We start from the raw sequence: 24,854 nt of genomic DNA on the forward strand, positions 1-24,854 counted from the left end.
GTCTAAGCAACATTAAGAGAAGTGTAAAAAAGGAGGAAGGCCTAGTAAGTGAATACATAGCTGGACAGGAAAGAAAGTGATGTTCAACAGTTGGGCTTTTAAATGTTGTCCTCTGCTCTCCCTTCCTCATCATGCCTTTGATCAGTTGAGGCTCTCGCATAATGTTTTTAGTTAGATAGAGATGGAATTGGCTAAAGTTAGATGCTTATAAACAAGGGATAAAAATAATTATATGGAATTACACACAGTGAGACCACTACTTCTCACTGTTTCAGCTCTTGCAGATCCAAGAAACCAAGAATGACATGACTTCTGAGTAGTTTATTATATAGATCAATATTTTTCCAGACTAAAGCATTTATTTGTATAAGTACCATTTACCCTGTGAAGTTCAAGGGAAAGTTCACCTTAGTTGTTTGTCTACATGCTAAAAATTTGTCTCTTTGCCCACTTGGAAAGAGCCCCTCCTTTCTGCAACTCTGGCCCACATTCCAGCACATTCCTCAGATCATGCTGGCATTGTTCCTATCTCCTGCCAGTGTTTGGGCAAAATAATTTCAGATTGTTGTCTGCCAATGCCACAAAACTCTGCTTAAGCAGAACAGTTGTGTACAAGCACAAAAGAAGCAATCGGTGAAGGAGAAGCTTGGTCTTCCAGTAAGGATGGATTCACTGTAAGCAATCTTGAGTCCTGTGATCCTTTATGCCCACTGAGCAGGATCCTTCATCCAAGGAAGCCTAGGATGGTTCACATCATCTGGAAACCACACCAAACTATGCAATTGGGCCTTCAGGAAAGAAATGGCAGACTGGAGACAGCTCTGGGAAAAGTAAAGTCAATGATGGTAGCTAAAAACAAGGAGGCAACAAGTAGATTGGCTCCCTTGGTCCTCTATGGAGAGAGTGAGAGCAGGTGGGATTTTTTTTACTACCAGTTCTGTGGGTGGGGCTTGGTGGGCGTGGCAGGGGAAGGTTACTGCAAAATCCCCCTTCCCTCCCAATCATCTGGGACTCGGGGAGGCAGAGAATAGATGGGGGTGGGGCCAGTCAGGGGTGGTATTTACTGGTTCTCCGAACTACTCAAACTTTCCACTGCTGGTTCTCCAGAACTGTTCAGAATCTGCTGAATCCCACCTCTGCTCAGGATACCTTTCCCTAACGTGGATCTACTCCAGATATATGGGAGGCTTTGACTCCCAGAATTTCCAATGATTGCTAATGCTGGCTGGGGAATTCTGAGAGTTTCAATCTGTACATCTGGTGGTTCACACACATTACATTCACACACATTGCATACAGTCACATAAGATGATTAATTACTACTCTGACTGGCAGTCTTTCCCATCTCCTGCTTCCTAGTCCTTAAAAATGGTGATAGAGAAGGATTGAACTTGAAATCTTCTCTATGTAGAATATGGAGTCTGTCCTTGAAATTCATCTAATCTTAGGCAGTTACTACTATTGAAGAAGATAAATTGAAAGAAGAACCAGTGTGTATAAGTCAAAATGTTAGACTTGCACTGGAGAGACCTGTGTTAGTGATTTTCACAAGAAACTATGATAGTGCCAAAATGAGGCATACGATGACATCACATAAATGCCACCAAGAATTATTTGTATCCTGATGTCTCATGCAAGAATGTAAGTTGTGACATTTGCATGCTGGTGTCATCATTTACATGTCCTTACTCGCCTTCCGTATCTTCTGTGGATGCTACTCATACCCAGGTCAAGGTTTCTACTTGATCCTTAACTTTGTCTGCATTCCCATACCAGGCGTTGGACCTGGGATCTCATATGGAGGTTTGGAGTCTGTGAAATGCTAGTATTGCTTGTAAGATATTTGCTGCATTCTCCCATGAGACGCCTAATTGTTTTAAATGGTTTCTGAACTAGGCTTTGCTTTTTGGGTCTTAACTGTGTGAACAGTCCAGAGTCACACGTGTGAAATGTACATCTCCATAAATTGAATAATCACACAATATTTTCACTGTAGGTAGTATGAGTTCACTGTCAAAAAGAAAAAAATGGACCATGTTAGGACACTCAAAATCTTTTTTAAAAATGAGGCAAAAAGTAGAGAGATGGCTCTTTATGTTGTTTTCCTAATAATGGGAAAACAAATACTTTTGAAACTTCATAGAGTCTGAAATTCTTCTGTGTGACTCTGTATGTTATACACACAGCAATGCATACAGAATTTCTTTGCTGCATTTCCTGTATTTGAATGCTAGAAGGAAAGGGTTTTTTTTTAAATTTGTTGACAACATTTTTCTGTCATTAATATGTTCTCTCTCTTTGTCATCTGGTCAAATTCAGTAGGTGAAAAGGGTAATTTGACGGAGCATGTAATTTTCCATTACAAACTTGGTCTTTCGTGCCACAATGTGTTGGCATTTCCGAGTAGTAAGATCAAATTGCCAACTGCAGAGGCCAAATTCAATTTAAGCACTTAAAGAAAAAGAAATGACTTTAAAAGGAGTGGAAAAGTTAACTGAAAAACTGAACTGCATTAGCAAAGGTTTACAATGTCTCCTTACATAGGAAACAATCATTACAAATCATTCTGTCAGCTTTTGACTAACTTGAAGATTGTAAGCAAGCTTCTGTTTACCAAAAGATTCAATTCCTTCCTCCCCTATCATCACAACCCTCGTCATGGGGCAGCCTGCAACTACAATCATATGATAAATAGTTGCTGTTGAAATACTCTACACTAAAATAGTTGGATATATTAATCCTGCAGTGGAAAGGAATAGTGTTTTTCAGACTATAAAATGCTCCGAAGTATAAGACACACCTGGCTTTTGGGGAGGAAAACAAGAACAAACAAAATCTGCCTGTGCCTTCCAGTAATTTACCTCCTTGCAGCAAACAGCAAACAGCCTGGTCAGCCTCACCACAGCCTGATTTAGCACAAGCAGCTGATTGGCGGTTGGATCGGCCTCCCAGGATTCCTCCTATCAGCTGTTCCAGGCTGCGGGGATCTCTGACGCCCACCGGCGCTGCCACCTATCACTGCCTCTATTTTCAGCTTATTTTCAGCCTCTGTGCATCCCATTTTTAGCCTATGCATGTCCCATTTTCAGCATGTTTCAGGCAGAGCGGATTGCCACTGCCACCGCCTATCCCTGCTGCCTGGAACGGGCCAAAAATGGGATGCAGAGAGGCTGAAAACAGGATGTGCGGAGGCCGAAAATGAGGCACGTGGAGGCAGTGATAGGTGGCAGTGGCGATGGGTGGCGCCAGCGCCAATGGATGTCAGTGGATCCCCGCAGCCTGGAACAGCTGATAGGAGGAATTCCAGGAGGCAGATTCAACCACCAATCAGTTGTGCTAAATCAGGCTGTGCTGAAACTGACCGCACTTTTTGCTGTTTGCGGCAAGAAGGAAAATGGCTGGAAGGCAGAAGCCAAAGGGTGGGGACCGGTGGGTGGGCGGGGCTTCGGCAACATTTGCTGTATAAGATGCACAGACCTTTCCACCCACTTTTTTGGGGTGGGGAAGTGCGTCATATGCTCCGAAAAATATGGTGGTTTCAATTGTTCGTATTTGCTGGAATGTGTCGATTCCAGGAGAAATCTGAAGAATTCTCACTTCTTTAGACAGAAAGTGGTGGCCTCTTAATGTGTTAGGACTACACTATATTGAAACTATAAGCACCATACTGGGTGTTGCAGTGCACATCCGGAAGATATTATTTTGTGGGGAGCTTACGTGGGACATCCCAATATCAATTAAAAATATGGGTAAGGTTCATAATTGTTTATTTCAAACTGAAGGGCTTTAACCCAGCATGTTTTCAAAAAGAGATCTGCACAAAGTCCTCCTCTTCCTCACTGCAGCCCCATAGGTTGAGCAGATGCAGAGACACCAGTTATCTGGGGGGGAAAAGGGAAGGAACCTTCACAGCCAAAGTTGCAGGAATCTCTGTCTCTCCGACCGAAAAGACTTGATGCCGGTTGAAGACTTCCCAGGGTTGGAGCTGCTGTTTTTGTCTTCATGGATTTAGATGAACGTTTCTCAAATGGGTTTTTAGATATGCCAATATTATTCTCACATCCACCATCTAATTAAACAACAGTGTAGCTTTGGAATGTTCAACCATAGCAAGGCTGGAGGGGAGAAGGGAACCTCAAGTGTACACAGGTTTTTGAGAAATGTGTGGGTTGCATTCAAGAATGTGGCAGGGCCAGAACAAGGAAGAAATGTTAAGAATTGATCTAAGTTGAAATGTTTAGTCTCCCTGTATGTTCTATTCGACATATTGAAAATTAATGTTGGGTGGAAACTTCTGGCAGCTTTGCACCCAAAGCATTAAAATAAAATAAAAAGCCACATCTGTTTTTGGAGTTACCAATTTTCCACCATTGGCCAAATTTGCTACCTTATATCAACCTTTATATCGGTCTGCTTTTTATGGCAGTTCTGAGAAAATTTCTCTTGGAACAGCCCTTCCCTCAGAAGACTGCCCACCATTTCTTCTGGTGGAGATATAGATAGATAGATAGATATGGTGGGCAGTCTTCTCTATATCTATCATATTGGGGCAGGAAGGGAGCCTCTAACTCTGGCCCAAGACAGAAAACCTCAGACCGTTCCAGGCAAATGGTCATCCACTCTTCCCTTGGCCATCTCCAGTGATGATAGGATATACTTATGCTATTTTTAATGAACATTTAAAATGTAGGAATGGTTAGAGATATATAAATGATAACATGTGACATTTCCTTGGGCTCAACACTAGAGGGCAACAGCATCCATGGGAATTGAGGCTTCCTTCCTTTGCCTTTTGTGAAGTTTGCAAAGGAGATCATGTCAGTCCTTAGGGCCCATTTTTGCAGGAATGTGAAATCAAATTTTCTAGACCAGATTAGCCCATCTTTCATTATGTGCCTTACTATATTTCCTGATCCAATGAATTAGCCAAACTGATATGCTATTTATATTTTTTCTCTTGGATCTCATTTGCTTTCAATCATACATACTTGATGTTGTGGGCCGGAACGTTACTAAGATAGTCCTCGAGTTATGTAACAGAGCTTGCCCATTACAGTTGAGAATTGTGACGGTTCATAAAACGAGTCAATCATTTGACCAAACCAATTTTATGACCTATTGCAGCAGTCATTAAGTGAACGTCGCAACCATCAAAAGAACCTGTGGTTCGCTATGGGCGGGTTTCGCTGAAGCCCAGAGGTAAACGCCTGTGTTTTGCAAAATTGTTGTGAAATGTGGCCGTGGGATGTTCCAAATGGCCATGAATGTAGCCTGGTTGTCGTGTGCCAAAGTGCAGTCATGTAACTATGGGACGGGCATCAAATTGGGATTGTCAGTACCCCCAAGTGGGCCTGTTGCACAGGTGGGATTCAGCAGGTTCTGACCAGTTTTGGGGAACCGGTGGCGGAAATTTTGAGTAGTTCGGAGAACCCGCAAATACCACCTCTGAGCGGCCCTGCCCCCATCTATTCTCTGCCTCCCGAGGAGTCCCAGCTGAGCAGGAGGGAATGGGGAATTTGCAGTAACCTTCCGCTGGAATGGGGAGGGAATGGAGATTTTACAGTAAACTTCCCCTGCCATGCCCACCAAGCCACACCATGTCCAGCAAGCCACGCCCACAGAACTGGTAGTAAGAAAAAATTGAATTCCCCCACTGGATTGTTGTACCTTCAAATGGTCCCTAACCAACCAGTTGTAAATTGAAGAGTACCTGTAATACAAACTGATACCAATAGAAGAATATTTGTGGCTCAGGATTGAATCCTTGGTGAAGTGGTCTCTGAGCTTGGCTATTTTCTTGCAGACATTTCATTATCTAACTAGGTAACATCATCAGTGCTAGAAGGGAGTGATGTTTGCTCTCTTTTTATATACTAGTGACGCCCTGTCAAAGTTGGTGGGAATGATCTTGATGTTCATTGATTAGGCTATGATTTACTGTTAGCTTGTTTCTCTGAGTTGGTAGTTCCTTGATTAAGGTATTGTTTACTTCTGGATTTGTTGGTCTAGTGTTAATCTTGGTGTTAAACTCTGCTTATCTGAGTGTTGATTGTTGGTGAAAAAGTGAAAGGCATCTCTTTTGGTCATGGTTGGGTATAAACCTTAATGTTCCAGCATCCAGGTTTAAATGATACAGCGAAAAGGAGACTGATCTATAATGTGAACTGTCAGACGGCTGTCACCTTAAATTGCATTAAACATTATCTTCATTGTCTGGCTTTCAAATACAGGATCTTGCTAATTAGAAATCTCTCAGGTGATGACATGTTTAGCTCAGGTAAACCCTGCTTAAGAGACCATAAATGTTGCACCTCTGCAGGCAGCATCACTTTATGTATTTGAGGCCCAAGCCTGGATCCAGCCTAACGTTGGTTTTGCCAATCACCCTAAGCCCTTATTTGTTTTAACTTGGGTTTGTTGGGTAAACAACAAATCAGGCTCCCCAAAGTCACTTCGCAAAAATTCACCTTTACAATTCTTGGTTTGGAGAGCAAGAGGACCTCATCTGTGTAAATCCTTTTGAGAGCAGCATCACAAAAAAGCAGAATAATAATTGCCTCTTGTATATTTAGACCATCTCCTCCCTAACCCCTGACAGCCACCTTTGATTGAACATCTGTGTTTGGGGTTTTGTGCCATTTAAAAACACCGTCTAATAATTACAAGAATGTGGATTCCTGGGGTGATTAAAAATGGGTTTTTTAAAATGGCCTCTCTTTTTCCATTTTTTTTTAAAAAATATGGATCAACAACATTTTTATTATGCTTTTTGTGTCGGGCCTGCGGGGTTACTACCACCAAATTACTAATGCAGGTTCCTCACACCTTATTTTCGTTTTTCTTCTCCTCCTGAGAGATAATAGTAGCTGTGCTCCAGCGACCAAAACTGAATGTAGGATTCCAAGTGTGGCCTTACCAAGGCATTATAAAGTGGTATTAACCCTTCACGTGATCTTGATTCTATCCCTCTGTTTATGCTTTTTTGGCAGCTGCTGCCCACGGCTGGCTCCTATTTCAATGGTTCTCCACTAGGACTCCAAGATCCCTTTCACAGTTACTACTATTGAGCAAGGTTCCACCTAAACTGTACCTGTGCAATATGAACCACTTGCTAAGCATCCAAATTTAAATCATGTGATCATGGGGAAGTTGCAATATGTATGAAAAACGTATGTCATTTTTTTCAGTGGTGTTATAACTTCAAACAGTCATTAAACCAATGGTCATAAGTTGAGGACTACCTGTATACAACACTAAAAATATGCATACATATACTATCTGTGTACCCAAATGTATACATTTGTATCTAGAGCTGTCAATGGATGCATAAATTGTGGGTCGTGATATTGTGGTGTTTTGGTTTACCATCTCCATTCATAGAAACTTCAAGGTTTTTGCAGAGGAGCTTGTAGTGAAACTTTGTGTGTGTGTGTGTGTGTGTGTGTGTGTGTGTCACACACAGACCAAAACGATGCCTTGTTTTTAATGAGCTTCGCATTAACACACAAGTCATTTCTAGTAAATTGGATAAATGTAATCGTATGTAAGTTTTAACCCCAAATCTCTTGCCGCAATAGCATGGCAGTAGATTGCACTCAATACAAAGCAGTGTTCAGGTTGAGCTGCTAATTATGACATTTCAAATGTTCCCAGGCTTTTAAAAACCATCTTCCGATACATTGCCTGCTAGCAATTTGATTAAACTAACTCTGCAAAGTTGCTATTCTGTAAAAGGAGCTGAATCATAGTTCATTTCAATCTGTCCAGAATCTCCCATTCTATTGAAAAATCTCTTGTTTGGCACACTCTCCTTCTTCTTGACTCATCCCTGCCAATGGAAGGTGCTGAGTCCTAATTTCTGTCATCCACCATGAGGAAGAAAGGTCAGAATCAAAATTCATAATCCCTTCCTTACTGCTAGATGTCCTGGTTCCCTGCTTTATCCAGAAAGAGATAAGGAGAACTTTACATCACATCAGGAACAATTAAGAAGCTCTCTTTGGGTAATATACTAATACTTTATACTAAAATTCTCATTCCCGTAACCTTTAACTGGGCAAAGTGGTAGCTCAAATGGGCTAACTTGCAGAGTAGATCCAATATCTTTAACCCATGACTCCTCTGGAAATGAAATTTGGCAAAGAAGAGAAGAGAAAGGAGAGGAGAAGAGTTGAAAGGAACCTTGGAAGTCTTCTAGTCCAACTCCCTGCTTAGGCAAGAATCCCTATACCATTTTAGAGTTATTTTAGGGTTATGAAACATTTTGTGATATAAAATGATCATAAAATAGTTTATGACATAACACAAAATGTCACAACGCATTTCTGTGCTGTTTGATAGTGGCATACAGTTCATTATGGACTATTTTCAAGACAGATGCATCTCTTAACGTTTCCTAACTTTTCCAGTGAAGGCAATACATTAGAAGTTCTATCATTGTTAATGGAATCTAATCAGGAAATGCTGTATCTCTAAAACAATGATCCAACGTTCTCCAGTATTTTATAAAATAAGTTTTCTGCCCATACTTACACTCGAAGAGAATAAAGGGCCTTAATGCTTGCAAGGGTGATATCCCAGGATCCGCCATGAAGGGATTTCTGTAACCAGAGCATCTGTTGGAGTGGTGGGTTGCTAACCAGTTTACTACTGGTTCGCTCGTGTTTGCATGCGACGCTTCTGCATGTGTGTAGAAGCGTCCGGGTGGGTGGGCGGAGCCTCCCGCTGCCACCACTACCTGTTCGGCCACACTGATCTGTTGGGTTGCAAACCCAGTCAGTTAAGGGATCTTATGGGGCTTAAATGTCATCTTTCCCTGTAGAAAGAATTTAACATCTAGCATCATGAATTGACTTAGCAAAGCATTGACATGAGTCAATTCATGAGTGCTAGATGTTAAATTTGTCTGGTTCCTAGCACTAGGCCTGATTTTTATTATCTCTTTAAGAACCCTCATTCTGGTCTGGCAGAGGGGAGCCCTTTCAGAAAGACACCGGGATTGGTTCAAGAGCAGCTGCTTGAAGGGGCTGAAATGTCGAGGCATTCCCCATTCGCCATGACCAACTCGCCACACCAAAGTCGCCACGGGGAAGTTGCTGTGGGGCGGCTGGCTGGAGGGCGAGAGTTACACTAATACCAAAGAAATGGTGGAATGGAATTCTTAAAGAAAGGATGCAAAAAGAGGGACAGAATAAAATGTGAGTGACAAAAAATTAAAATGTTTTTTAAAATTTATTTTAAAGAATTAAATTGAATTGTTAAATTGTCCCGCGGTGAGTTCTCCTATAGCGAGTTGGCCGTGGAGAGTTGTCCCTTCCCGTTCCTCAAGAGTTTTCTGGATAAAATCAGGCGGCTGTGTTGCAACAGTGAAATGAAACGGTGACTTGTGTGAATAGAACAATATCAGTATTAAAAGTAATGAAGGCCCAAATTGGTGGTTGGATTCGCATTTTACATATGGCCATGATTTGTTGAAGACATTAGCTACGATTTGCAAACCACAACACCCACCAACCCCTATTTATGCACCCATAGAGAGCTCTAGTTATAAAATTATGCATTTGGGTAGACAAACATACATATGTATTTTATATTTATGTATAAAGCCTTTATTTTTCAGCTCAAATGTGGCACGTGCCACCAAACTAATCCAGTGGGTAAACTGGACATTTCTGGGATTCGTCCTCTGGAACCCATACTTTTTCTTCTGCTTCACGTCACGTCATGTGTCTATTGAGCAGGTGCCATGTTGGTTCCAGGCATGGAATCCGCTTACCTTTGCTACCGGTTTGGAGTCAGGAGCGCGTGTGGTACTTTTGCGCATGCACAGAGCGTCCGTGATGATGTCTGGGCAGGTGGGTGGAGCTTCCTGCCGGCACCACTACCACTTCACCCAAACCAGGGTGAACCGGCAGAATTCCACCCCTGGATGGTTCTCCTCTGAGAACACAAGGTAATTCTCAGCAATGAATTGACTCTTATGCTGAGATTCTGTCAGATAAAGAAGACTTTTATGATGATTGTGGGTGCTGAACGTCATGTAGAATTAAAACAGATTTTGTGATAATGATAGAAAACAAAAGGCTGTTGTGACGTGGTGTCTTCCCTATGATTATATTGTCTCTGAAATACTGCATACAGGCTATCAGCATTAAATGTCATCAAAAACCTAATATAAAATGGAATTTTTGCACATAATGTGGAATAGAATCTATTTTTTTTTTTAATTTAGTGACTCTATGGGAATCTAAATTACCCAAGGCATCTCATAATCACAATCTATGTCAGATTCTCCTAATGATGTGCTTTTGTGTAACCTTTAATTTTCTACAATGGGTAATTTCATTCAACTGGAAACATTAAATGACTGGATCAGCATTGCATCTCGTACATAGGAGACAAGGCTAAATGTGGTTTATTATAATTGGTATTATTATTAAAAGGAACCTCGAAAACTCCATATATCCAGCATATTAACACATGGGGTTTCCAATTGGAATTTTATACTTACTCAGAATATGCATTGTGAAAGTGAAGACTGTTCTATCCTCACTACAAGTTACTCCGTGTGGTGCTTGGCATACAGCTAAACCCAACTATCTTCCAATAAAACAGGCCATGTGCGAAGAACTGGATGCTTCATTAAAGGAACAGGATGGGTGAAATGGGGAAAAGTAGAAATACATACAAAAAGAACCCAAATACAAAATAGGCAGTGTTGAGTTGTAAAATAACAATTAACAAATACAGATACATTTAAATCTCACCAGCGATGCTACGTGTACGGGTGGTGGATTTTTGTCCCCAGATGAACACGTGCCACAGATTCAGCTGGATTCCTCCTGGTGCTTCTTTTTCCTTTTGAATGCTAAAGAAAATGGATTCTGGCTTCCCAGTCGTTGATTTCTCATCATCAGAGAAAGCAAGCTGCAGATTGTGGGAGAATTAGCTGGGTAAATAAAAACATTCAAACGTGTGATAAAACGGAAGAGAACACCAAATGTAAAATGGAGACAGGAACGAAATGTTGCACTGGAGACTAAACAGAAGTGTGACTTTTCATGAATTTGGTGACTTGGCACAGAGAGGCGGGCTGTCTTCTGCATCAATTTGAAATTATAAATCTTGTCTAGTAAAAATTAAAACGGGATGATTCAGTGACAGCTGCAAAAAAATAAAGCAAAAAAGAATTTCCTGTTCCAATTTTCAGCTAATAATATCTAAGATAAACAATTTGCTGCCAGCGTGTCTAACTATTTCTGAATAGTTGTTGATGTTTAGAAACATTTTCTCTTCAGCTGAATGCTCAAAAGGAAAGATAGCGGCAAATTGTATTTCCCCGTGAAGTACATTTCTTTGGTTTCACCGAAACTAAGCAGCTTGAACTAAGGTGGACACTTTATTCAAACATAGTATTAAAACCTAAGAATATGGTGAGCCGTCACAAGTTTCTAGAGCAGTGTTTCTCAACCTTGGCAACTTGAAGATGTCTGGACTTCAACTCCCAGAATTCCCCAGCCAGCATTCGCTGGGAGTTGAAGTCCAGACATCTTCAAGTTGCCAAGGTTGAGAAACACTGCTCTGGAGGAGCCATTCATACCAATATCCCAGCCTTGTTAGTGATACAGTTTCACACCCTGTGTTCAGAAACAGCCAGAGGAGGATGTCACAGGTGTGATCATGTGGGTGATGGCTTCTACCATAGGAGGAAACTGGCAGAACTCTTTCCCAATTTGACCTCATTTTTATGAATATTTAAATATTCAAATATTTAAAGTGATACGTCTGAAGGGGAACTAGAATTGCCCTGGCCTGTACCACAGAAAATATATCATGAGGTATGCATATTGGCATTGAAATAAACAAATGGCGCTTTCCCTAAATTAATAAAAGCTGTGTAAAACAGCCGTGTAAAACCTATGTACAATTTGTTTGGTCTTATTGATACCTTAGTTTCATGAAATAGCTATTCATGCAAATATGAGAAGTTGCCCACTGCTGGAAGTAAAGCTATTAAATAATATCCATACAATTCAACAATTTTCATCTTAGTTTCCCCCCCCCCCCTCTATGGACGTTTTGAGAACACATAGCTCGGAAGGCTTATATTTGCTATAATCGAAAGCTACGGTCGTTCATTTGGAATTTAGACAGCAGGTAGGAGAATTATAAATTTAACTTTTTCATTTAATGGCCCTCTTCCCCTTTTCATCATCCCGAGTGTCATTAAAATTATGTACTAAGGAGCACATGTACATCAAATATGACTAACAATTTTTAATTAGAAATGTTGGCAGAAATAATAGGGAACATGTCTTCTGTTACTATTCATTTCACAAATTATATTCAGTTGCTGCCAAAATTTGTCATCCCGCTTGATTCAACCCTCCTATCGAAAGCAGCCACTTTAGTTAACCACATTTCCAGGATTCTTCCTATTGAAAGGACTTCTAGGCTGCACTAAACTCTAATTAGAAATGGATCCAGTATAAGTTTGAACCATCAGTTCCAGCTCAAAACTGTACTGAGGAGGGGTGTAAGCAAGTGGGATTTTCCTGTGACAGTCTTACACAGCCAGATGCACTCCAGATGGCCTGAGGTTCCCATCACAGGTGAAGTGTACTGCCAAAGCAGCTCCAGTAACCGAACAAGGCCAAACATTGTTAGACAATGGTGAAGTATTCCTAAAAAACCTAATCAAATACATCTCTCTCTCTCTCCCTCCCTCCCTCGTCCTCTCTCTCACAAACAATATTGAATTCCTTTTGGAAGTAGGGCTCTCCGATTGCTCAAGTCAGAGACAGGTTGGGTTACTCTTGGCTTTATTTGGAGCACCAGAGAAAACCAGACTTCACCAATACCCCAAGAGGGCTTCCCTTCAGGTCTAGCAGGGAAAAAAGGAGATCTGGTGGTATAGACTGCAACAAATGAGGTCCTTGGTGCTCTCTGAGCTTGGCTTTGTTCTGGCAGATGTTTCATTACCAAACTATGTAACTTCATTAGCACAGATGATGTTTACCCAGTTTGGTAATGAAATGCCTGCAAGAACACAACCATGGTCCAAAAGCGCCAAGGACCTCACAGGTCAATCCTGAGCTACAAATATTCTCACAAATGAAGGCAAATATACCTGCCCCAAGATAATGTTGCAGGAACCAATCTTGGTCGTTCAAGCAGACCAGAGGTTTTGTTTTCCAAGCTTTGAGACTCATGCCGGAGCCCATCTTCAGGGACTTCTCTCTAGCAAAACAGCACACGCCCCACTGCTGGAGAGAAGTTCAGAGGTGGGTTGCTCCCAGTTCGGCCCGGATTGCGCAAACTGGTAGTGGCGGCGGCCAGAGGCTCTGCCCACCCGCCAGGACATCATGCTCGCACGAGGGAGCGAACCAGTAGTAAAAAAAATGGAAACCCTCCACTGGAGAAGTCCCTGAAGATGGGTTATAAGCTCAGAAGACAAAGCCTCTGGTCCCGGTAACCGACCCAGATTAGATCCTGTTATAGATATTTTCTCCCAAAGCTTAATATACAATATCTGGAGCCAGTGGAGTATAGAAGAGAAAACCTCTGACTTGTGTATGGGACTTTCATTGCATTCCCCTCCCCCTCCTCACTATGCAACAAAGGATAGAGAAATTTCATGCCATTCCTTCCCACTCCTGATTAGCTTGTCAACCCACTTCTGTCCACATAGACAGGTGCCCATATAGGTGAGCTTGTGTGAAGAATGCCATCACAAGGCCTGGGAAATTGGGAATCGGTCCTGTAGAAAGTGATGGGCTTAATTTCTCTTCAAAATATGCCAACTGAATGTCGACTGAATCAGATAAGGGTGATGGGGGTTGGAGGTTCACTGGATGTTTCAACTTCCAATTCTTCAGAAGAGCAGAACCAGCATTAATCAGAGCTTGGCAGAAGGAAAGCAATTAAAGGCCAAAGAAGTAGACAATTAGCTGCCCTTTGATCTAGGAAGATATTTCCCACCCACCTTCTCCTCCTCCACAGGCTCTAAATCAGCTTGCTTGGCAAGGCAACGTGGCTTTGAGGATGCTAATCAATTCCCCCATTAGCTGAAAAGAAGTAAGGGCTTTCCATATCAACCATTGTCTCCTAATCACATTCACGCATGTAATTTGGGGTCTTGGGACCCATTATTTTTTTTGCTGCCATTTGCATTGTCAGTTGGAAGTGTGTACAGGAAAAAAAGGAGATTTTTTCCCCCTATAATGCTTAAAACTGATGCAAATCTTTTCTTTTGCATTGTTTTTATTCCACTAATGTCACCTAAAAATGGTTTCTCACCATAGGTTTCTTATCCCGTGGAACAGGACTGTCAAACTCACAGCCCGCCAGCCGGGTGCATCACACGCTGGCCACACCCACACCCGGTTTAGCAAAGGGGGGGGAAGTCACAATACGTCATGTGAGGACGCAAGTTTAACACCCCTGCCGTAGAGCAAACAAATCAGTAAGTTGCATGTTTTAACTGCTGAATGCAGTTAAAATCTTGGTGAATCTTCGTTGCTTCTTCTATGCATAATTCTGTCAATCTTGGATAAGATCAGAGTGCTTTAATAGGCCATTTCAGCTTGTGTGTGTGTGTGTATGTGTGGGGGGGTCCTCAATAGGACTGTGTCAAAACAGACCCAAAACATCTGGGTAGGTAGGTCCACTCTGTGCAAGCCAGGTTTTCTGCCTCTTTCAGAGCCCAAGTCTGAATGGCTTCATAGAGAGAATTCCTAGTGAAGGTCGGCACCCTCAGTAGATTTAAGCAGTCAACAGAAGCTGGAGACCTTGAACTCATTTCCAAGGAGTGGACAGAGGTGACATCATGAGGATATGCCTCCTAAAATCAGGGAGGTAAGTTGGATTTGGGAATGACTTTTTTTATTTCCATAGAAGAGTCATAGTGACTGATAGGTGAGATTACTGAACCTGAAGCCAGGTAGACATCATAAAGACAAATTGCTTGGCCTTATACTCTGCGAGAGATCCACTCTCAAAATCTTCCCTGAGATTTATAGTTGTGTCTGTCCTGGGGCCTCTTCAAATTGTATCATTTGTACAATTCCATGTTCCGTATAACTGGGATGAGTAGGAGAAAGTATTTTCTCTGAAGGACATGACTACATTCGTTGAAATATAAATGTATTTATTTACAGGCATAGTATATGTGGTCAGGATGCAAAAACCTAAAGAAAGATGGAGTTATCAGCCCCCTTTAAAAAAATTCAGTTTTTTAAAATAATAATTAACAATTGTGATTTGTCATTATAATTTGTGTGATTTATAAGGTTAGCATTAGTGATTGTATATACCCAAATTAAGTGGAGTGGTAAAGGGATGGAAGCATGAATCACACTTTCCCTACACTTACTTACATCCTTTAATTTAAAACTTGGGTTTTGGAACCACAGTTAAATTGCTATTTTAGTCTAACATCAATCAAGAATAATCATATCTCCAAGTGTTAAGAATTCCCAAGCAGGCACACAACCTACAATTGGGCAGTTAACACATTCACTTACACGGTTGGTGTCTTGCTACTGTAGAGCCAAGGGAGGATTACTTTGAGAGGAACTTACAATGTTGTTTAATTAGAAGATACAGATGAGTTAGAGTCCCAATTGATCTATTCCTATTCCTATTATGGTAGTTGTAGGCATACTTACATTAAAAAGGCAGGTGGAATTTATACATGGTAATTCTACTCAATAACGCCCCAATATCTGCACCCTTTACTACACGGGCAGAGAATGTAAGATATTCTGTTAGACCGAATTAGTTGGCCACAGGTTCCCCACCCAGAAATAAATCTAGGAAGATGGATGAGTGGACTGGAAAGTATTTGATATGGACCACTCTATTGGGTGTTTACAAAGCAGGATATAATGAAAGCTCTCAGTGTATACCATGGTAAGTGAAAAGTAAAACTGTACGTGTTGTAAAAGACTCATTTGGTCATATTCTGAATATATAAGTGAAGGGCATGGGAAATGTCAAAATAACCTTGACTTTGTTTGAATGATTGATGCAGGAAGTATCTGTGGCATCAACAGATTTGTCAAAGGAAATTATGAAAATATATTAAGATTGATGCAGGTATCAAACAAGCAGTCAAATCCCATCATGCATTGTATGTAGCATGGAAAGTGACATGAGTGAAATCTACTTGTGGAAAAGATTTTCAAGAGATCCTGCTTCAAATACATTTAGAAAAACTCAGGGTTTTAAAATTGCAAACATACACTGTACATCGTACACTTACATCTGGCTGAAGAGTAATATATTTCAGTTGAGGTAATGCAATAATTAACAAAAAGTGTTAGCTACGGTTGTTATCAAAGAAAGGATTTTAAATATCCTTTGAAATTCTGCACTTTCATCTTCCAGAGTATATTTCACCTTCAATAAGAAAAACTACCCTGTTTCTGTCAGCACATCCCTTATGTGTGTTAAACTTGGATGTAAATAAAATTCAGTACCCATTCTGGGCAAAATGATAGGTTTATGACCTTCTTTTCTGATCTGCTATTTATACATTCTTTGTTTACCAACTGACTAGGTTTTGAAGCCCTGAATTAAAAGTTTGTTTACTATAGTTTATTGTCATGCTATACACTGAAAAAGAGAAGTCAGTTGACTGATCTGTCATTCATTTGACGTTATTCTGTCTGAAGTGTAGACATGATGATGTTCTCCCATTCCACAATTCCTGGACTATTCATTTGTGTCAATAGCATTACAGGAGAAGAGCAGACTACTTACAAACAAAATTGTTAGCTGTTACTCTCAGGCCAGAGCAAGGCAAGGCAAACAAAAAAGAAAATTATTTCCCAATTTATGAAAGTTTAGAAAGTTGATAGACTATAGAAAAATGGTGACATTAGGGCAAAATAATTCCATATACAAGGCTAGAAGAGATTATCTTTTAGATGGGAAATAGAATTTTCATTTATTCCTTGTATCAAGTCATATTTATTTCTTCTCCTTTCTCCCTCATATTGGCAGAAGTCTGGTTTTACTCTTCCCACTTCCTTCTCGATAAACAGCCATCCTCGGCCTAGGAGAGAAATGGCAAATCTTTTCGACACTGAGAGCCCAACTGGAACGTGTGTGCATGTGCACACGCCAGAGCGCTGGAAACCTGAAGATCAGCTAGCCAGGGTCTGCATGCCTGTTTTATGGATGGGTTTTTGGCCATTTTTTTGGTTGTTTTCAGGCCGTTTCTTGGCCCCCAAAACAGCCCGAAAAACATCCTGAAAATAGCCTGGAAAATGGCCCGAAAAACCGCCTGGTTTTTGGACGTTTTGGGGGGCATTTTCAGGCCGTTTTTCAGTGCTCTGGTGCCTGTGAAGAGCAGCTGGCAACAGCGGGCGTCCCCACAGAGGGGGCTCTGCGTGCCACCTCTGGAACATGTGCCATAGGTTTGCCATCACGGGTGTAGGAGGAGCAGCTGTACATCCACTGATCTCTCCATAAGTCTTTTGAAATTTAGTGTTCTCTCCTCCCTTTCTTTCACATCGGTTCTCAACCTGTGGCCTGAGGACCTCTGGGGGGCTATGATGTCGTCACAGGGCATCCACGAAGGCTTGAAGGACTATTATAGCAATAGCGCTTAGACTTATATACCGCTTCACAGTGCTTTACAGCCCTCTCTAAGCCTCTTATGATTTAAATTTTGAGCCAAGTCTCGGGGGTCCATGTCAAACGGTATTTAAAGGGGGGCCCATTGTGAAGAAACTGTTAAGAAACTCTGTTGTAAGGAATCTGTATGAACAAGGATCATAGAGCCTTGGTGGCGCAGTGGGTAGAGTGCAGTACTGCAGGCCACTTCAGCTGACTGCTAGATCAGCAGTTCAGCGGTTCAAATCTCACCGGCTCAGGGTTGACTCAGCCTTCCATCCTTCCGAGGTGGGTAAAATGAGGACCCGGATTGTTGTTGGGGGCAATATGCTGACTCTGTAAACCACTTAGAGAGGCCTGAAAGGCCTATGAAGCGGTATATAAAAATCTGCTATTGCTATCTCTTACTCCAAAGAGGGAATGGCTGAAAGAATGTCATCTCCACCAGAGCTTTAGACTTTGTGTTCTTCTGGCAACATAAGACTAAGAAAATGGCAGTTTCTTCCTTTCTCTCTGCAGCTGCCGCAGTTCTTTTCCATCTAATGACACACAGTGCTGGATGAACATTGAGGCCCTTTAAACTCTTTCTGACAAGTAAAGTTAATGGGGAAGCCAGATTCACTTCACAACCCTCTAACTAACTTAACAAGAGAAGTGATTCACTTAACAACCTAGGCAAGAAAGGTCATAAAATGGGGCAAAATTCACTTTACAAGTGTCTCACTTAGCAACAGAAATTTTAGGCTCAGTTGCGATTATAAGTCGAGGACTGACTCTACCTGTCACATTTGGTGGGCATTTTCTGCATCTACCTCCTCGCAATTGGCGAAATCCAGTGTGCCCCCCGTGGCCTGTCTGTCTGATTCATTTAAGGCGGCTGGTTATAACACTTGTACAATTGTATAGAACGATATTGTTATCGCGGTGTACAAGAAGGATCGCCCATTGATCCGAATCTAAGAATAAATTCCACCTGGGTTTGCCCCCAGGGGAAATTTGCCTGCCTCAAGAAAATGTACAACTATTTTTGAGTGATAAAAGCTTTAAATCTCCAGCTCAAGACTTCTAATAGCAGATTCTGCTTTGGTGAAAATGAACGCTATGGCAGCAAACATTATCCACATCTCTTCTAGCCAAAGTGAAAGACAATGCAATCTATCAAAGGTTATCAGAGATGTGATGGAGGGATTTTCAGCTGTACATGACAAAACAGCCTGGCTGGCTCTGTGTTAATCCTTCGAGGTAGTGCAGGCAAAAACACAACCACGAGGAGTAACTCTATATTAATTGTAAGGTTATAGTAAGAGAAAGTTGCAAGATTAAAATTATTTCTCCTCTTCTTTCCTTTTACTCCCCAGAAAACTAGGAAGAGGGTTTTGAAATGCTTCCTATGCCTCCTTTCCTTTTATGGGCTGGGACACATTTTATATGCTGGTTGTCGGATCTCTCTCGTCTGCCTCCCAAGGTCATTTCCTTCCTAGAATGATTTGCCTTGTCTTAAGTTGCTGTTGTTTCATTGTTTTAGAAAATTCAGTGTCTTCTCTCGGGGGGGGGGGGGGAGACCCTAGATCCAATGGATCCTTCATCTTGTTCAGCAAGGGTGCTCATTTTTTTCTAAGTATCCAGCAAAAGGTCGTCTTAATGATGTTTTCCTAAATGGCCCTGTTGGTTTCTTTTGATAAAGCATCTGGCTTGTCCTTGGTGCAGCCATAAGGGTAAGCAGTCATTATTCTTCTTGATAATATTAATGTAGAGTTTTATGAATCTGATGCAGCAGCTGCCAACACAGTTCTGGGCTGCATAAACAGAGGGATAGAATCAAGATCACATGAGGTGTTAATACCACTTTATAAGGCCTTGGTAGCCACACTTGGAATACTGCATACAGTTCTGGTCACCACGATGTAGAAAAGATGTGGAGACTCTCGAAAGAGTGCAGAGAAGAGCAACAAAGATGATTAGGGGACTGGAGGCTAAAACATAGGAAGAACGGTTGCTGGAATTGGGTATGTCTAATGAAAAGAAGGACTAGGGGAGACATGATAGCAGTCTTCCAATATCTCAGGGGTTGCCACAAAGAAGAGGGAGTCAAACTATTCTCCAAAGCACCTGAGGGCAAGACAAGAAGCAATGGTTGGAAACTAATCAAGGAGAGAAGCAACTTAGAACTAAGGAGAAATTTCCTGACAGGGAGAACAATTAATCAGTGGAACAGAATTTGCCTCCAGAAGTTGTGAATGCTCAAACACTGGAAGTTTTAAAGAAGATGTTGGATAGCCATTTGTCTGAAGTGGTGTAGGGTTTCCTGCCTAAGCAGGACTAGGGGATTGGACTAGAAGACCTCCAATAACAACTCTGTTATTCCTATTCCTATTCTATTCTATCCACAGAAAAGAGAATCTGGGATCCAAAAATTCAATCTAACATTCATGACTAGCTCTGAAATATTGCTTGGAAATTTGAAGAAAAGGCCCAATTGCATAAATGGATTATAAACAACACAGCTACCGGCAACTTCTATCTATCGTGACATAAAAAGACCGTTTTCTCAACGTAGTCCGTAATATTTTTGGTTTGTTATAGGGTGGAATTTTAATTCAGTTTATGAAAAAGAAATTATGATTCACTGTTATTTTGCTTGGTGCCTACCTGAATAATTGCCATCTTTTGATTGAACAGCTTTAGACAGAAAATATATTCAATTCATTCTTATTCTGATTGAAGTGTGGATTTTTTTTTCAGTCTCGTAATTTTTATTCTTTCGGTTTTAAACATGCACACACAAAAACCAAGATGAATCCCGAGGACTACTACTGCTGGTTGAAGCATATGGCATAAAACTTCCGTCAGAAGTCCTTGTATCACTGCTATCAGTTTACAATGTTTCTATTGATCAAGCCATAATTTGCACCATCAGCATGCAAATTTCTTTTGAATGCCAACATGACACACCATAGCTTTCAGCAAGGCAGCTGTCATGCTCAATTCTACTCTTCACGTCAATTGAAAGCATCTATTTATTCATTCTGTGCACATGGCCACCCAGCTCATGCATAGGATTCCAGCAATTAAAAGCAAAACAGAACCAGGATAAAACCACAATTTTAAAAACAACATTGGTTACAAATGGAGTTGCACATTCTCGTCTCTGCACCTGCCACTGGGACAAAGATAAAGAAGACTCAAAATATTAGAGGACAAGGAATAAATTTTATGAAGGGACAGAGACACGAGATAGAAATAAAAGGGAAGTTTATGAATGCCAATAATTGTTAGTTTGGAAAACAAAGATGTATAAAATTATGGTTATAATACGGAAAAATTGTAAATAACCTAATGTAAGTAGAAATTTAGTTAAATCTCTCTTTTCTTTTTCTTTTGGTCATATTACTGTAATTACTGTTAAATAGTATTGTTATAGTTATTAGCTTGTATGTTAAGATTTCCTATTGATTTTTCTTTGGCTTTGCTTTATTTGTCATTGATATCCTGACATGGGACTGTCTTTCCAGTAAAAAAGAAAGGAATCTTATGTCATTTGTCTCCATCAGGTCTGCTGCTACTGCTCTTCCTGGAGGGCTGCTGGGTAAAATCAGCTTCAGGAGCAGATTCAGAGAAGGGATTCCGTTCTGGGGAGTTTAAGGGCCGCCATTTTAAATGAACAACTTTTAAGAACTTTATTCCTTTAGAAAATCGTAGTGGGGGAAGGGACTGTTAAGGCCATCACGGCCAATCCTCCCCTCAATGAAAGTTCATTGAAAAGTGCTCATTAGAAAGTTTTCCTAATATTCCATTGGGATCCACCATCCTGTAAATTGAAATCATTATACTCTGGAAAGTGAGAGAACGGGTATTAATTTGCCTAAAACTGTGCTGCTTTTTGTGGTACGTGATACTCATATTCCCATGCAATCAACTGCTGTTTCAAGATCTTTCCTATAAGCACCATTGCCCAGCCATCTATTTCCTATCCTAAAGGTAGCCTAGTTTACACCTTCTCCATGTTACTAAAACTTATGTATGGAAAAGTTTTGATTGATTGGTCACATATTTGTTGGGCAGTGAAAATCAGTACCTACAAACCCATCTGGTGATAAGTATAGTACAGCAGCGAGAAGATTACTACTTAGAATATGAGAGAATTAAATGGTAAAAGTATGTGAAATAACAAATGTATGAGTATATGCATGTATGTGTCTCTCTGTGTGTGTATTGTATATGCTGTGTGCATGTGCATATATGTATATATGAATATGTAAAGAATGCCTATGTAACTAAAAGAAAAGGGAAAGACATAGCAGATGTGATATAGTTGGTCAATTCTTGTAGAGTTAATCTAATCAGGGAAGTCAAAAGATAAGATTCACTAGTATGAATGAAAGGGCTAAAATATATGTCAGAAAATATGAATTGGTGTCATCTAGATTGTTTGGGAGCATGTGAAAATGGCTAGCCATAACTTGCTAATAGTTGTCTGCTTTGCTCTATTGGGGAAAAAAATAGATATGATTTCTGGATAAAATTGTACAGTTTTCTTAACGAATATGATCTATCTGCGGGAAAATCCTTATTTAAGAAACATGAATGGAGAGATGGGAACAAGACAAAGAATTCAGAAAGAGCGACTGGGACATTTTGAAGGCGAAGAAAGAATGATAATGGAAGTCATAGGCTTCTGCCTTCTCCCTTTCTTTAAACCTATCGGTAAGTCTTTTCTGATGAGTATGTGACAAAAGAATCAATATAACTCTAAAACTGTGTTTATTATGAAAGATTAAGAGAATTAAAGAAAAAGACGAGAACTCCTGAATGTGTATTACAGTTTAATTACACTCAGAGGACATTGGGCCAGGGAAGGTTGGTTTAAATCTTGTGGAACCGCGAAATCTGCAAATATTCTGGTAGCTTTTATTTTAAAAACGATTTTGCTTGTACTTTCCTCTTGCTGAATGCAAAATGCAAAGTAAGAGTAGGGAAAAAAAACATGTGCAATCTGGGTAGAAGGACATCATGCGCTTTTTCTCAGGCTGACGGTTGCCTGAAGAAACATTTGACACTGGAGCCTTTCTTTGAGCCTTGGCACCCGGCCAAACAGCCTTCAAATCAAGATCAGATCAGTAGTTCAAACTCATTTTCCAAAATATCACTTGAAGAGCATCACAGGCATTAGCTAAATTATCGGGTTGTTCGTGATTAATGAGAATAGTAAAAGTTAACAGGTAAATAGGAAGATGGTTGTGGCTTAATTAAATGTGACATTTAATGCAAATACAAGAGTTCATAAGAAGATTGGAAGTTCAGCTTCGTTAGAGCAAGTGTGAGCAGCATTTTTCCAGATATTATTAAACTGCAATTCTGAGCAGATGGTCAGCATCGCCAATGTGAGGGATTCTGGGAATTGTGCTTCAGCCATTTCTATAGCTCGGCTTCTGCACATTTAGCATTAGGTCTGCTACAAGTCCTGTGGTTACTCATGATTATGTTCTGCTGGGCGCAATGCGGGAGTCACCTTTTATGGACAATGACCCCGAACCCCGAAGCTGTGGGGAAACCTTATAAATATTCGGTCCAAAATCATTGAATGGCTGATCTAAGCATTAGGGCTTAGTTTAGTGATGTCTAACCTTTGCCTCCGCCCGTTGCTCTGCCAGCCACCATCTTCCAAGGGCCGAAGTCCAACATGAGGAGACCCAGCTCCAGGTGAGGCAGCTGCGGTGGTGGGTCCCCCCCCAGGAGGCACTGGACCAGCCAGCTGTGGGGAGAGAATCCAGATTCCAGCATCCCCAGCCTTGAGACTACCTGACCCATATCGCTGCAACCCGAAACCTCTGCCAGACACGATGAGGAACATGTTGACGCTGCCTGAAGGGATGAGGTTGTGGCTCTGCCCTTGCCCCCCAAGTGGCCAAACCCTCAGGTAGCATTCAGACTATGTGCAAAACCTGGGTGTGGAGGAATCTCCCCCATTTCCATGCAAGCTACCCATGGAACAGATTCCACGGGGTGCAGCTTGCCTCATGGGAATCCCTGCTTAGGGGCTGGGGGCGAATCCCACCTCAGGCGTCACCGGGGAGGTTATGAGGGGATGCCTCCCCCTTGATACTATATCTTTCTGATAAATTTCCAATATAAGAAAAATCTCGTAAATGATTATAACATCACCTACTTATCAGAATCCACCAAAGAATGCACTGTGTTCTCAAAGTGTAATCCGTTAATTACTACAAAAATGTGACTTGGACAATTTTTAAGTATTGCTTTTCATAATCCACACCAAACATAGACGTCGGGGTGCATGGAGGAAAATCTGGAGCAAATGATCTGTAATAAACTTGACTGTGTCTTTCCTGAAATCCATGTCAAATTTAGCTGGAAGCATAAGGTGAAATGGGAATAAAATGATGTTGCTATTTACTGTATCTATGCACGATGCCACAGTTGGTTCGTTAAGTTAGACAGAGGAGGCCAAGTTTGATTTTTTATGCTTCCTCATAGATTTCTTTGCAAGGTTGCAGTTTTATTTAATATGCAATCTAAAAAAGGGTGCTCCTAAAAGAAGCTGAACAAGAACCTTGAACATCGTTCTAGGAATATTACTGAATGCATGTTCATGAATGTTATCTCTTCATGAATGCTATATCTCTTCACTCAACTGGGAAACAAGGATTACAATCAGACCTTCACCTGCTTGGAAATAAGCCTTATTAAGCCTTAATGGGACTCCAGGTACCCATTAGAATTGCATTGCTAGAGCTGGATCTGAGTCGAAATTGGATCTGAATTACTGCTCTGTGTTTGCTCTTTTTCGGAGAAAAGACGCAGCAGAGTCTGAATGAAAACTGTGGGGGATCCCAGAGTTTCCGTCTCATTCTTGAATCAGGCATTTTTTAAAATCCTGGACGGCTGGGAGCAAAGAGGCAATTGGTAGGTTTCCTGATAGCAGAGAATTATGGGCAGCCTTGTTAAATAGGGTGAATGGAAGAGGCCAGACTCAGCCTTCAGCAGCAACAGCTCTTTATTAAGTGACAACTATGTACAATCCAGAAAAGACTCTCTCTGGCAGCAGCCCTCGCATAGGGAGCTCTCAGGCGTCTTAACCCATCACCTTTGAGTATTTTCCCGCCAGGTCATAGGACCTTGGTGGAAATTACCATACTGTCTGTCAATATGTAACACCCCTCCCACTTAGTTGGGCTGATCCGGCTGGTAGGCGGGTTTTCGAGTGACTCTCT

The sequence above is a fragment of the Thamnophis sirtalis genome, unplaced genomic scaffold (genome assembly GCF_051295495.1).
Source record: "Thamnophis sirtalis isolate CommonGarterSnake01/CBP01778 unplaced genomic scaffold, rThaSir2_p1.2 scaffold_6, whole genome shotgun sequence".
NCBI lineage: Eukaryota > Metazoa > Chordata > Lepidosauria > Squamata > Natricidae > Thamnophis > Thamnophis sirtalis.